We start from the raw sequence: 11,927 nt of genomic DNA on the forward strand, positions 1-11,927 counted from the left end.
GGGCCAGTCACTGCTCACCTTAGGCTCACGGATTCTGATAGTTTTCCAAGAAAGAGTGCAAAGCAGGTGGGGCTGGCTGCTTGCAGAGAAAGTGCCTCTGGTGTTGGGGCAATTGTGTGGGTGGTGTCTCAGCAGAGTGAGCAGGGTGGAGCCAGCAGGGCACACCAGGCCAGTCAGGTTCAGATTTGGCTGTGAGGAGAAGGGCTCAACACAGGAAAGATGGTGCCCACCTGCCGGCTACATGGGAAGAGGACCCTGCACAGGGAAAATGGTGACTGTCCTCCAGCCCTCACCCCAAAGCCACACACCTCAGTCTGCCCCTTGTATTCCTCTGACACCTTCTGAGTCACCGTCCTTCTGCCGGAACCCAGGGTGAGTGCCTGCGAGTGAGTGAGTCTGTGCACAAGCCCCTTAAAGAGGAAGTCTGGGTTTTCTGCAGCCTTCCTTCCCACCCAGGTAGTCAGAATCCCCACTGTTTTTCACAGTTAGATGTTGTGGGGGTTTCTATTCCCAGCAATGGTACTCTGGGCTGGGAAGCCTGGTGTGGGGCCAGGGTCCTTTGTTCCTCTGTGGGGCACCTCCCTGGCCAAAATAACCCTCCTGATTCTCAACCACCACATGTAAGTTTGGGGCCTGCCTGCTTCATGTCTCCACGCCTCCTACCAGTCTTGACATGACTTCTTCTTTGCATCCTTAGTTATAAAACTTCTGTTCAGTAAGACTTCAGATGGTTTTGCAGGTTGATTGTTCTAAATTTAGTTGTAATTTTAATGTGTTCATGTCAGGCACAGTGTTTATCTATTCCACCATCTTGGATCTCTCTGAATTCAGTCTTTTGTTGCAGCCTCTTCCATTTTCTGCCTGGCATGGCACTTTAAATTTGATATTTTACATTCTCTTTCTTAGGTTGACCCTGATTTTTCCCTCTATTAGTGGAATTCAGCTCTGGTAACTCCAGTACTTCTTCAACCCTTGCATCGTAGGGAGACTGTATTAGTTTCCTATTGCTGCTGTAACAAATTATGACAACTTGGTGGCATAAAACAAAACAAATTTGTTATCTTACAGCTCTGGTGGTCAGAATCTGAAAATGATATCACTGGGGTAGAATAAAGTTGTCCATAGGGCTGCATCCCTTCTGAAGGTTCTAGGGGAGAGTCCATTTTCTTGTCTTTTCTAGCGTCTAGAGACCTCCAGCATCCCTTTATTATGGCTCCTTCCTCCATCTTTAAAGCCACAAAAGCAGCACTCACCTCTGCCTCTGTCACCAAATCTTCTCTGATTCTTTCTCTCCTACCTCTCTCTAGTATAAGGATGCTTGTGATTGTATTGGATTCAGCTGGATAACTGAAGATTAACTTCCTGTGTCAAGATCCTTAACCACATCTGCAAAGTCCCTTTTGCCATATTAAGGTCACATTCACAGGTTCTGGGAATTGGGATGTGTACATCTTTGGGAGACCATTCTTCCTTTTACCAGAAAGTGCCAGCAAGAAAATGAGGTCTCAGTCTAATGGCTGACAGGGAACTATGTGGAACTACCAATAATTATGTGATCTTGGAAGTAAATCCATTCCCAGTTGAGCCTTGGCTTGAGACTGAAACCGTGGTAAACACCATGACTTGTGAAACCCTGAAGCAAAAGACCCACCTAAGCGGTGCCTGATCCACAGAATTGTGAGATAATAAATGCATGTAGTTTTAAGCCTCTAAATTTGCAGTAACCTATTATGCAACAACAGATACTTCATACATCTGTGTGACTCACTTTGGCAATGAGATATTAGTAGATATGATGCAGGCTAAGGCTTACAATAAAACTAGTGTGTTTCATTTCTCTTGCTCTGCCTTTGCAATGAAAGCATGCCTGGGCTAACCTGCTGGAGGATGACAGGCAGGTGGAACAGAGCCGAATCCGCTCTGTTGTCCCAGATGAGGCAATCTCAGGCCAGCCGACAGGCAGCTGACACATGTGATAGCCTGAATAAAATTAGTGAGGCCATTTAGCTGACCCATAGCTGAGAGCAGATGCTCTAGGAAGGTCATACGAGCCCTGAAGAAACTCTAACTAAATAAAAAGATTTGTAAATTAATGCAGCCACTATGGAAAACAGTATGGAGATTCCTTGAAAAATCAAAAATAGATCTACCATACAATCCAGCAATTTCACTTTTGGGCATTTTTCCAAAGAAAATAAAAACACTAATTTGAAAAGATATATGCACACCTACGTCCATTGAAGTATTACTAGTAATAGTCAAGATACGGAAACAATCTAGGTATTCATCAATAGATGAATGGATAAAGGAGATGTGTTACATATATACAATGGTGATTGGTTTAGGGGTGAGCAGTCTGGCCAATGAGATATAATGGGAAGTCTTGTGCTGCTCCAAGGAAACACTTTCCTCCATGTTAAAAAGAAAGAAGCAGGAGAAACTACATTCCTCATTCTCTCCATTCCTTCATTTCCTTTTTCCTGTTGCTTTTGGATGTTGTCTTGTGAGGATGGGACACTGGTAGCCATTTTGTAACCATGAGGAGGAAACTTAGAGACTCACAGAGAAGCGAATTTTAAGCGCCAGTGTCATTGATATGTTGAATTTCCCAATCCTGGAACTACCCAGGTACAGTCATCTTGTTATATGAAGAAATAAGGTAGCTAGATTTAGCAAATAAAGGTGCAGGATGCCCAGTTAAATTGGAGTTTCAGATAAACAAACTTTTAAAAAAATGTAAGTAGATCCATGCAATATTTGGGACATACTTATGCTAAAAAATAATTTGTATAATTATGCTTTAAAGAAAGTTGTTTCTATGAAATTGAAATTTAACTGGGTGTCTTATGTTTTATCTGGCAACCATGACAGATAGCAAATTCATTATTGTTTTGAGAGGCAGTAGAGTGTAATGGATGTATGTTCTCTGGAGCAAGACTGTGTGAGTCCCAATCCTGTTTTGTTTTTGTTTTTGTTTTTGATTTTTACTGGCTGTGTGGCATTACACTAGTGACTTATTCTTTCTATGACTCAATTTTCCTCATCTATAAAATGGGGATGATGATGATGATGATGATAATCAGCCCACGATATTGTTTTGAGAATTACATTGACACACATAAAGGTGTGCATTAGGGAAGGCATGCTTTAATTTTAACTTGGTTCTGTCAACTTGCCCACCAGGGTGGCTGTATGTTTGCATTCCCACCAGAAGAGCAGGAGAGGACCCGTTCACCCACACCCTTGCCAACATCAGCCACTTTTGCCGTGAAACTAGGCTTTTCCATGGTGGAGAGGTAACTCTTCTACACATGTGTCATAGAAAGAGGGGATGAATAGAACAGAAGGGCTATCTCCCCACTGCTTGTGTATGGGTACAGAGGGTAGATAATGAGCCCTGATTCTGAGGTCTTCAGGGAGAATGACAGCCTCAAGGTCCCTGGCCAGAAGTTGATATCTTGTTGAGCCTGCCTTCAGCCTCTGAGGTGTGGACACACTGGGAGCCAAGACTTCATCTTTGTCCTCCTTCGGACCAGAGCATTTTTTGGTTGTTGAGGGGAAAAAAGGTGGTTCTTCTGAGGATGTGATGGGGGGTGGGCAGGAAGTATTGATGCCCCTGCTTTGCTTTGTGCGCTGGTGAAGCTGCATGGGCTTCTGTTTCCTGCTTCATCCATTATTTGAAGATAAACTTACAGAACAGAATAATGGCAGGAGCATGAATGTGGGGAAAGAGGGCTGCTGGGTCATGTGGGCAGAGAAGGGCCCTCTCATGGCTTCACTTTTTCAGGGCTAAAAATGAAGAGCATTGACTAATCTTCAAGAAAACTTTGTACTCCATAACTGTAAAACAATCTCTTCCCTTCCTTCTTTGTTTTCTTCCTTCCTTCTTTCCTTCCTTCCTTCCTTCAAACTTTTGTGCTAACTTCTGAACTTCCTCCCTTCCTTCTCTCTGTCCCTCTTGCCCTCTTCCTTCTTTCATCCCTCCCTGCTTCTTTCTCTCTCTCTCAGTTCTTTTTCACCATAACTCATTTTTAAAACAAGACATCCCAAAATTTGTCTAGGAAGATGTCCATTGTTCTTTAGAATTCTAAAAAACTGAAAACTGAATAATAATAATGATAATAAGATAACATTTGTCAAATTCTTGCTATATGCCAGGATCCTCCATGTTAAGAATTTTAATTCATTAGCTCCATTCATTCCCACCACAAGCTTCTGAGGTACGTACTTTCACTCACCTCATTTGGCTGACAAGAAAACTAAAGCTTTCTCATATAACTTAGAATTGGTTAAATATTATGTGCCAACACCACATAACAAGACATGGTGCACCAATTAAAATCACGAACACTTTTATTTAATGTGGAAGAATATTCCATGGATGAAACACATGAAAATGCAAAATATGATTAAAAATCAAGTGCAATTTTGTTTTAAAAATGAAATCTATATCTAGTGCAGCAAACATTCAAAGGGATGACCTATGGGTAATGAAGTTACAGGTAAATTTTCATAAACCTAATTTTTTTTATTCCAAAGTGTTAGATGAAATTATAGTAGGAGTTAAATCATATAAAACATTTTGTGGAAATAATAAAAATCTGAAGGTTATATAAGCCAAAGGATCAGCCCTGGAAGTGGGGATTGATTTCTGGGGGATGCTTTCCTTCTATTTTGTATATACCTGTGTTATTTCAAATACATTTAATTTTTTTTTACTTTATTAAATTGTGATAAAATACTAATAACATAAAATTTACCATCTTAACCATTTTTAAGTGTACAGTTCAGTAGTTTAAGTACATTCACATTATTGTGCAGCCATCACCACCATCCATCTCCAGAATTTTTCCATAACCCAAACTGGAACTCTATCCCCATAAAACACTCCCCATTTCTCCCTCCCCTAACCCCTGGCACTCACCTTTCTATTTTCTGTCTCTATGACTTTGACTACTCTAGGGACCTCATATAAGTGGATCAGATATTTTTATAGCAAGTTTGTTTGTTTGTCTACAAACACTGTCTACAGTTTTTGCAGAAGCAAAACTTTGAGACACAAAATGCATGCCCATGGACAAAGTTAAAAATGTTCCAAGGATATATGATGACCAATGTCTCTTGTCTGTGTGACCCCCAGTGAAACTTTCTAAGGGCAACCATTGTTAGTAGAATCTTAAGTGTTTTATGTGTCTTTCCAGAAACATTCATTGCATATACAAATACATATGCCAAAAAAATGTATACACATTTCAAGAAAGGAAAAAAAACTGTATTAAAATTGTAATACTCAATATATACTGATAACAAAAGATGAATACAAGTCATGTGTATGCATTTTTTGGCACTGCCAGTATATATATATATATATATATATATATATATATATATATATATATGTATATATATATATATATGTGTGTATATATATATATATATATTCTCCTCTGCCGTTTACAGAAATTCTAGCAGATTCTCCACAGTGTTCTGCCCCTTGATTTTCACATATTAGTACCATTCTCACCCAGGCGAGTGCACGAGGAGCTGTCAAGTTTGCCATTGTAAGAATATACTGGAATGCATTTCCCCAGGTCCCTCAAATTTTTATTTTTAGAAATAATGCTCTGCTCCAACCAACCTCATACACAGACCTCTGAGCACACATGCAAACCTATCAGGGTGATTAATTCCTATAAGTAGAATAGTAGGGCCAAGTAAGTTCCTGAGTGTTCATGTGGACAGGTATTGCCAAGAAATTTGTTCCAACTTACACTCTTGCCAACCATATATGTGAACGATGGTAGGAAGATCTTTGTAATCATTCTTAAAATCGAAGTATGGAGGGGCTGTCATGGGAAGTGATAAGCTCCCTGTCATGAGAGATAAGCAAAGACTTAACAATTGTTTGGTGGTGATTTTGTCCTGTCCCTGGCTCCAGAATCACCAAAGGGAAAGTGATGAGGTCACGGGAAGAAACCAAAGATTCTATGATCGGACGACCCCATCCACACTCTAGGGAGTGTAGCTTGAAGCCTGTCAAATGTTTATTGAGTTACCAGATTCAACACCTTCGCACAGGAGAGTCGGGAGCAGGCTCCCTGACCTTCACCGACTCTCCCGTCTTGAGAGCAATGGCAGGAACCACAACAGAAGTGGTCCCAGAAATCCCAGACACCAAACTTCGCCCTCATGATGTGGTGGCTAGGTCTTCTTAGCTCCAATTTACTTGCACAGCAGTGGAGGTTTGGAGAGGAAACAAAAGTGTCCCAAGGTCACAGAGCTAGGAAGAGGCATCTGGGATTATTTATTTTTTAATAGTTAATGATAATAACAATTTCTGAGCTCCTACTAGGTGCCAGCCCTTGTCCTGTTGATTAGTCTGGGTTAAGTCTTTTAGTCACCATCACAAGGAAGGTAACATATTGTCCCCATTTTACGTGAAAGGAAGCTGAGTAAGATCTTAGTAGTATAGAAACACATTTTCCCTGAAAAACCTCAAAATGTTATGATCAAACTAACATCTTGTTTAACTACAACGCACATGTGTCCTCTGCCATTCCCCAGGGTGTTTTTTTTAAAGCTGAGTTTCCAGAGTGTGCTGGGTGCTATTCCAAGTCTATGACACGCATCCTCATTGGATTCTCATGATCCTGTGGACTGGGTCTTTAAACATTTTTTTTCTCCAGTTTCTTCACTAAGGAATGGAAGTTCAGAGAGGCAAAGGTCCTTGCCCACAATCACATGGTCAGAAAGGGTGGAGCCCAGATTTGAACCCAGCCCTGTCTGAGCTCTGCTCATGACCGCAGTTCACAGGGAGTGGAGGACAAAATTCATAATTGTCACTGGTTAAATGCAAATGACTTCATCTACCAGGACTGAAGGAGGCAAAGGTGGGGGCATGTTCTGAGTGAATTTGGGGGAAATAAGGCAGGTGCACAGGAGCAAAGTCATTTTTAATATAAATTATGTATTGTATACTGTAGGTAGAAGCTGCATAGCATCGAGCTTATCCCCGAGCCGGACACTCTGGGTTCAGACCCATGCTTTTCCATTGACATGAGCAAACTCACTTAACTTCCCTAACCCTCAGTTTCCTCCTATGAAAAACAAGGATGATAGCACTTCATATGGTAGTGAGTGCCCAGTTAAGAACACCAATTCTAATGCCCTCCTCCTATTACAGAGTAGAAAATGGAAATTGGGAAACATTAAATCAACGTTGTCTTTCTGAGTAAGCTCATCCAATCTATGACCTTGAAAAGTTTCTGTATGTTGACATTTATCCCCATCCTGAGCTCTCATTTGAAACCAAGACCTGTGAATCCAGCTGTTTCCACTACACCCAACTGGGCATCTCACAGAGCTCTCATAATTGTATCTCAGGCTGATCCCTCATTCTCCTTAGCTTAACCCCAAACTTGACCATCTTTGACTCTTTCCATCTCAGTAAATGATATTATCCCATTGCTCTGCACAAACCTCTCAGTCACCTTTCATTCCCACCCCCCACCCTTCATTCCTCATATCCACTCCATCAGCAACATCTATTGACTCGACCTCCAAAGTTGATCTTGAAAATGTCACGTCTCATCAACTAAGCATCTGTCCCTATAGTCCCAGCCACTGTCACCAGCACCAGGACTGCTGCAGCCATTTCCTGATTGCTTTCACTGGCTTCACCCCTGACCCCCCGCAGTCTGTTCTCTGTAGAGAAGTCCAGTTACCTAGCACATTTCTGGGATCAGAATAGGTGTTCAATAAACATCAGTTGAATAAATAAGACTAGGAAGAAATTTTCAGAAGAGTGGAGGCAGATATGGGTCCTCGGAGAGCTGATGGGAACCCTTGTTGTTTCAGGTAGCAGAAGACAAATCTAAAATGTGTCTACCAGCAACCTACAGAGTCTCCTGTCTGAGATGTAGGAGCCATGTTCTGTGTTAGGCACCCAGCTGTTTTCCACAATGAATTCAGTCATATTGCTCTGGTGAGGAGTAGGTTGGGGCTGGTGAGAGCAGAAGCAGAGGGGCCAGGTATGAGCCCATGACTTCCTTCATGTGAAGGATGATCACGGCCTGGACCAACGTGGTTGACATGGAGACACTACAATGTAGGACCATCGTTAGGTGTACACAGTGGTTTTTCAAGGTGTCCCCAGCTTTGAGAAGTGGGAGTGTGAACCTGGTTGATGGAAAGGCAAGAGCACGAATCTCTGGTCTACTGTTTACCAGCTGTGTGACTCTGGGAAAGTGATCAATTGCAGAGTGCCAGTTTCTTCTTGACATTGAGCCAGACACTCACATTTTCTGGGCTTAATTTGCTTCATCCAGTCTTCAGACATAGGTGGTTTGTTTGTTTGTTTGTTTGTTTGTTTGTTTGTTTGTTTGACAATGTGACCCACTTATAGATGGGAAAGCGAGGCTTGGAGGAAAGTAAGTGTCCTACTGACACTGCAGGGTTAGTAAATGTCAGACTCAGAGCTTCAACACCTCGTCCTTGACTCCTGCCTCACTACAGCGCTGTGTGGCCAGATACCACGTGACCCGAGATGGGCGTGATTTTAGTGCCACATGGAGAAGAATGTCAGCAGTCAGCCTGATCCTGGAATGAGCAGTGAGTGAGGACTTGGGGGAAACTGAAAAAAATGTGTAAAGCAGAGGGGAGCCATTAGAACTCAGAGCCTCTCTTTAGTTATTCAACAAACATTTTTGTGCCACACGCTGATCTAGGTCCTGGGGAACGTGACTATGTACAAGATAGATGCTTGGCCATTGAATAAATATTTATTCAGCACCTACTATGGGCCAGACATTGTGTTAAGTGCCTGGGATAAAATCGTGAGCAAGACAGAGAGGTTAACGCTTGCAGTAAGTGTTGATGGAGCATCCAATATGAGCCAGACGTGAGACCAGGGTCAGGGTGCCATTTTAGAAAAACCTCCTTGTCCCCCTTCTGAGGAAGTCATCTCTCTGTTCCCCCAAAGCATCATCAGAGTAGGGAACAGTTCTGATTTTCCTGTTCACCCCCTAACGCCAACTCAGTGCCTGCGACAGTGCCCTGTGTGGTGAATACACTGTGGCTGAAATAAATTCATGAGTGTAGGGGCTGTGCCTCCAGGGGGCTTGAATGCTGTGACAGCATATGTAAGTTTCTTCTTGCAGGTAATAGGAGCATAGAAATGACATGGTGTAGGGCTTGGATTCATTTAACGAACACTGATGCCCATGACATGTTCACCCACATTTACTGAGCACCTGTAAGTGCCAGCCCCAGTGCTAAGAACGTGTGTATAGTCTCTCATACATGCATCACAAAAACTCCTGTGAAAGAGAAGTTACAGCACCATATAATGGAGAATAAATTGTATGGCATTACATGGAAAAGATGTATATTCCTATGGTTTTCACTGTCTGTAGAGAGAAGTAGACTTTATTGAGCAAAAACTAAATTGAACTTAATTCCAGATATAGATAATAGAGGGGGTGGCTGGTTACATTACTTCTGGCCATCAGGGGAGGTGATCCTGAAAAGGGGGTATTTGAATGAGAACTGGAGGATGACAAAGGCAAACAGTACCAACAGCAAGGGGGACGGGATTGTGCAAGTACAAAGGCCCTGAGGTGAGAAAGACATGGCAGGTATCACGGATAATGAGGAGGTCTTCCACGCTAGACTTAGTGAGGGGGAAGATTGAAAGGGGGTGGCATCAGAGAGGTAGCCAAGAACCAGTCCACCCAGGACCTGTCAAAAGGGAACAGTAATACAAACACCCAGGAGAAAAGCACTTCCAGGGGAGAGAATGGACTGTGCAAAGGCCCTGAGGCAGCACAAGCCATTGTGGACACATTCAGTGAAGATAAACTCAGAGAGGTGGCTGGGGCCCAGCCGGCCAGGGTCCCATGGGCCTTGGTGAGGCCGTTTGCTCTCATTCCAGGTTCATGGGGAGGAGTGGGAGCATTCAAGGAGGCCCTGCCTGCACTGGGGAGAGACAGCGAGACAGGCGCAGTTCTCCACTTGGTGCTTCTTCTTTCCTTTTCCTTCCCCAGGCTCCTCTCCCCACTGCTTGCTGTCCCCTGCACTCCGGGTCCATGCCGCTGGCCCTGGGGCCCCCAGGCACCCCCGCAGCCCCGTCCTGGACCAACCAGAGCTGGGCGCGCGGGTTCATGCTGCTGGGCTTCGTGCACGTGCCCGCACTGCGCCCGCTGCTCGCCGTGCTCTTCCTGGCGGCTTTCCTGCTCGCGCTGCTCACAGCGCTGGACCCCGCCCTGCGCGCGCCCATGTACTTCTTCCTGCGCCCGCCAGCCCTGGTGGAGATCTGCTTCTTGCTGACAGGAGCCCCGGCTCCTGGTGACCCTGATGTGGCTCGGGCGGGGCGTGTCGCCCGTGGGCTGTGCCCTGCAGCTGCTCCTGGTGCTGTCCTGCATCACGTCCGAGTGCTTCCTCCTGACTGCCATGGCCTGGGACCGCTACGTGGCCATCTGCAGGTCCCTGCACTATGACGCCATTGTGAGCCCACGGCTCTGCGACGCGCTGGTCGCCACGCGCTGGCCACCACGTGCTGGCTGCCCGGGGTCCCCGTGTCGCTGATCTTCACCATCTGGCTGTTCCGCTTTCGCTTCTGTGGGCCCCGTGGCATCCGCCATTTCTTCTGTGACATCGCTTCTGCTGAGCCTGGCGTGTGCGGACACTAGGGTCTTCGAGGCCAGTGTATTGTTGCCACAGTACTGGTCATGATTGTCCCTTTCTGTCTGATAGCCATGTCCTACACTGGGGTCTTGGCAACCGTCCTGTGGATGCCATTGGCCAATGGGCGCCACAAGACCCTGTCCACATGTGCCTCCCACCTGATGGTGGTGGTTCTATTTTATGGAACAACAGGGGTCATCCACCTGCCACCCAAAGCCAGCTACTGCCCGGAGAGCAAGCAGGTGGTGTCCCTCTCCTATATCCTGGTGACCCCCATGCTCAATTGGCTCATCTGCAGCCTTCAGAACAAGGAGGTGAAGACCACCTTGGCGTGTGTGTGTCTTCAAAGAAGAGGGACCCATATTCCATGGCTTACATTTCCCTGATGATTTCATGCACCGTTGGCTATTTTTATGTCTTCTTTGGAAAAAACATCTAATCAGTTACAATTTTAATTGTATCTGTGTGATGACTTGGTTAATGTCTGCCGGTCCCTGCTAAACTGTAAGTTTTCCATGTCTAATTCTACTCATTATTTTATTCTCAGCACCTGGTACCATTTGGCACATAGCAGTCACTCAATAAATGTTTTCCAAAAGAATGAGTGAATATTCAGATATATACCCTCAGGACTTTCCCACTTTGAGAGACAGGGTTTCCTTCCAGAGTGCCCACAGGGAATCAAGCACTGGCCTTGTGCCTTAAGATGGCAGGAGTAGTAGACATTTGCAGTGATGTTTGCCCATCACTCACCTCCCCTTCTCACGGCCAATAGCCCCATCAGTTTTTTGGGGGAGCCAGTGCTCCTCATTCTTGCTGTTTTCCTTGGCATTGACCCCTCACTGGAGCCACTACTGTGTTTTATCTCCATGAGCAATTTTTGTTTCTGAGATTAGCACAAGACTCAGGTCAGTCCAGTTCGAATAAATCTCCAAATTTGTGCAGGTCCAACTGAGGAAGACTGGCTCTCTTTCTGTTGTATTTGACACTGGTGGGATGTAGATCTGGACCTACCAAGAGGCACCTAAAAGGAACATACCTGGAATAAAACCCATATAGAGGCCAGAAGATTCATGAGATGGAGAGAGGCACTGAATCCTGATGTCATAGTTAGAGTATCTGGATTTCTCTGTGCCATGTCACCCAGGATATTTAGTTCATGAGCCAATAAATTCCAATTTTTATCTTCATTTTGAGCTTTATTTTTATTTATTTTTTTTTAAAAAATATTTTTATTGGGGAAT

General features: G+C 44.3%; 1 pseudogene; it reads left to right on the forward strand.

Annotated features, from left to right (window-relative positions):
- The first annotated feature begins 10,085 nt into the window (after window positions 1–10,085).
- LOC109374329 (olfactory receptor 10A7-like) lies at window positions 10,086–11,069 on the forward strand (annotated as a pseudogene).
- Window positions 11,070–11,927: the final 858 nt, after the last annotated feature.

Source organism: Hipposideros armiger, unplaced genomic scaffold (genome assembly GCF_001890085.2).
Source record: "Hipposideros armiger isolate ML-2016 unplaced genomic scaffold, ASM189008v1 scaffold_813, whole genome shotgun sequence".
Lineage (NCBI taxonomy): Eukaryota > Metazoa > Chordata > Mammalia > Chiroptera > Hipposideridae > Hipposideros > Hipposideros armiger.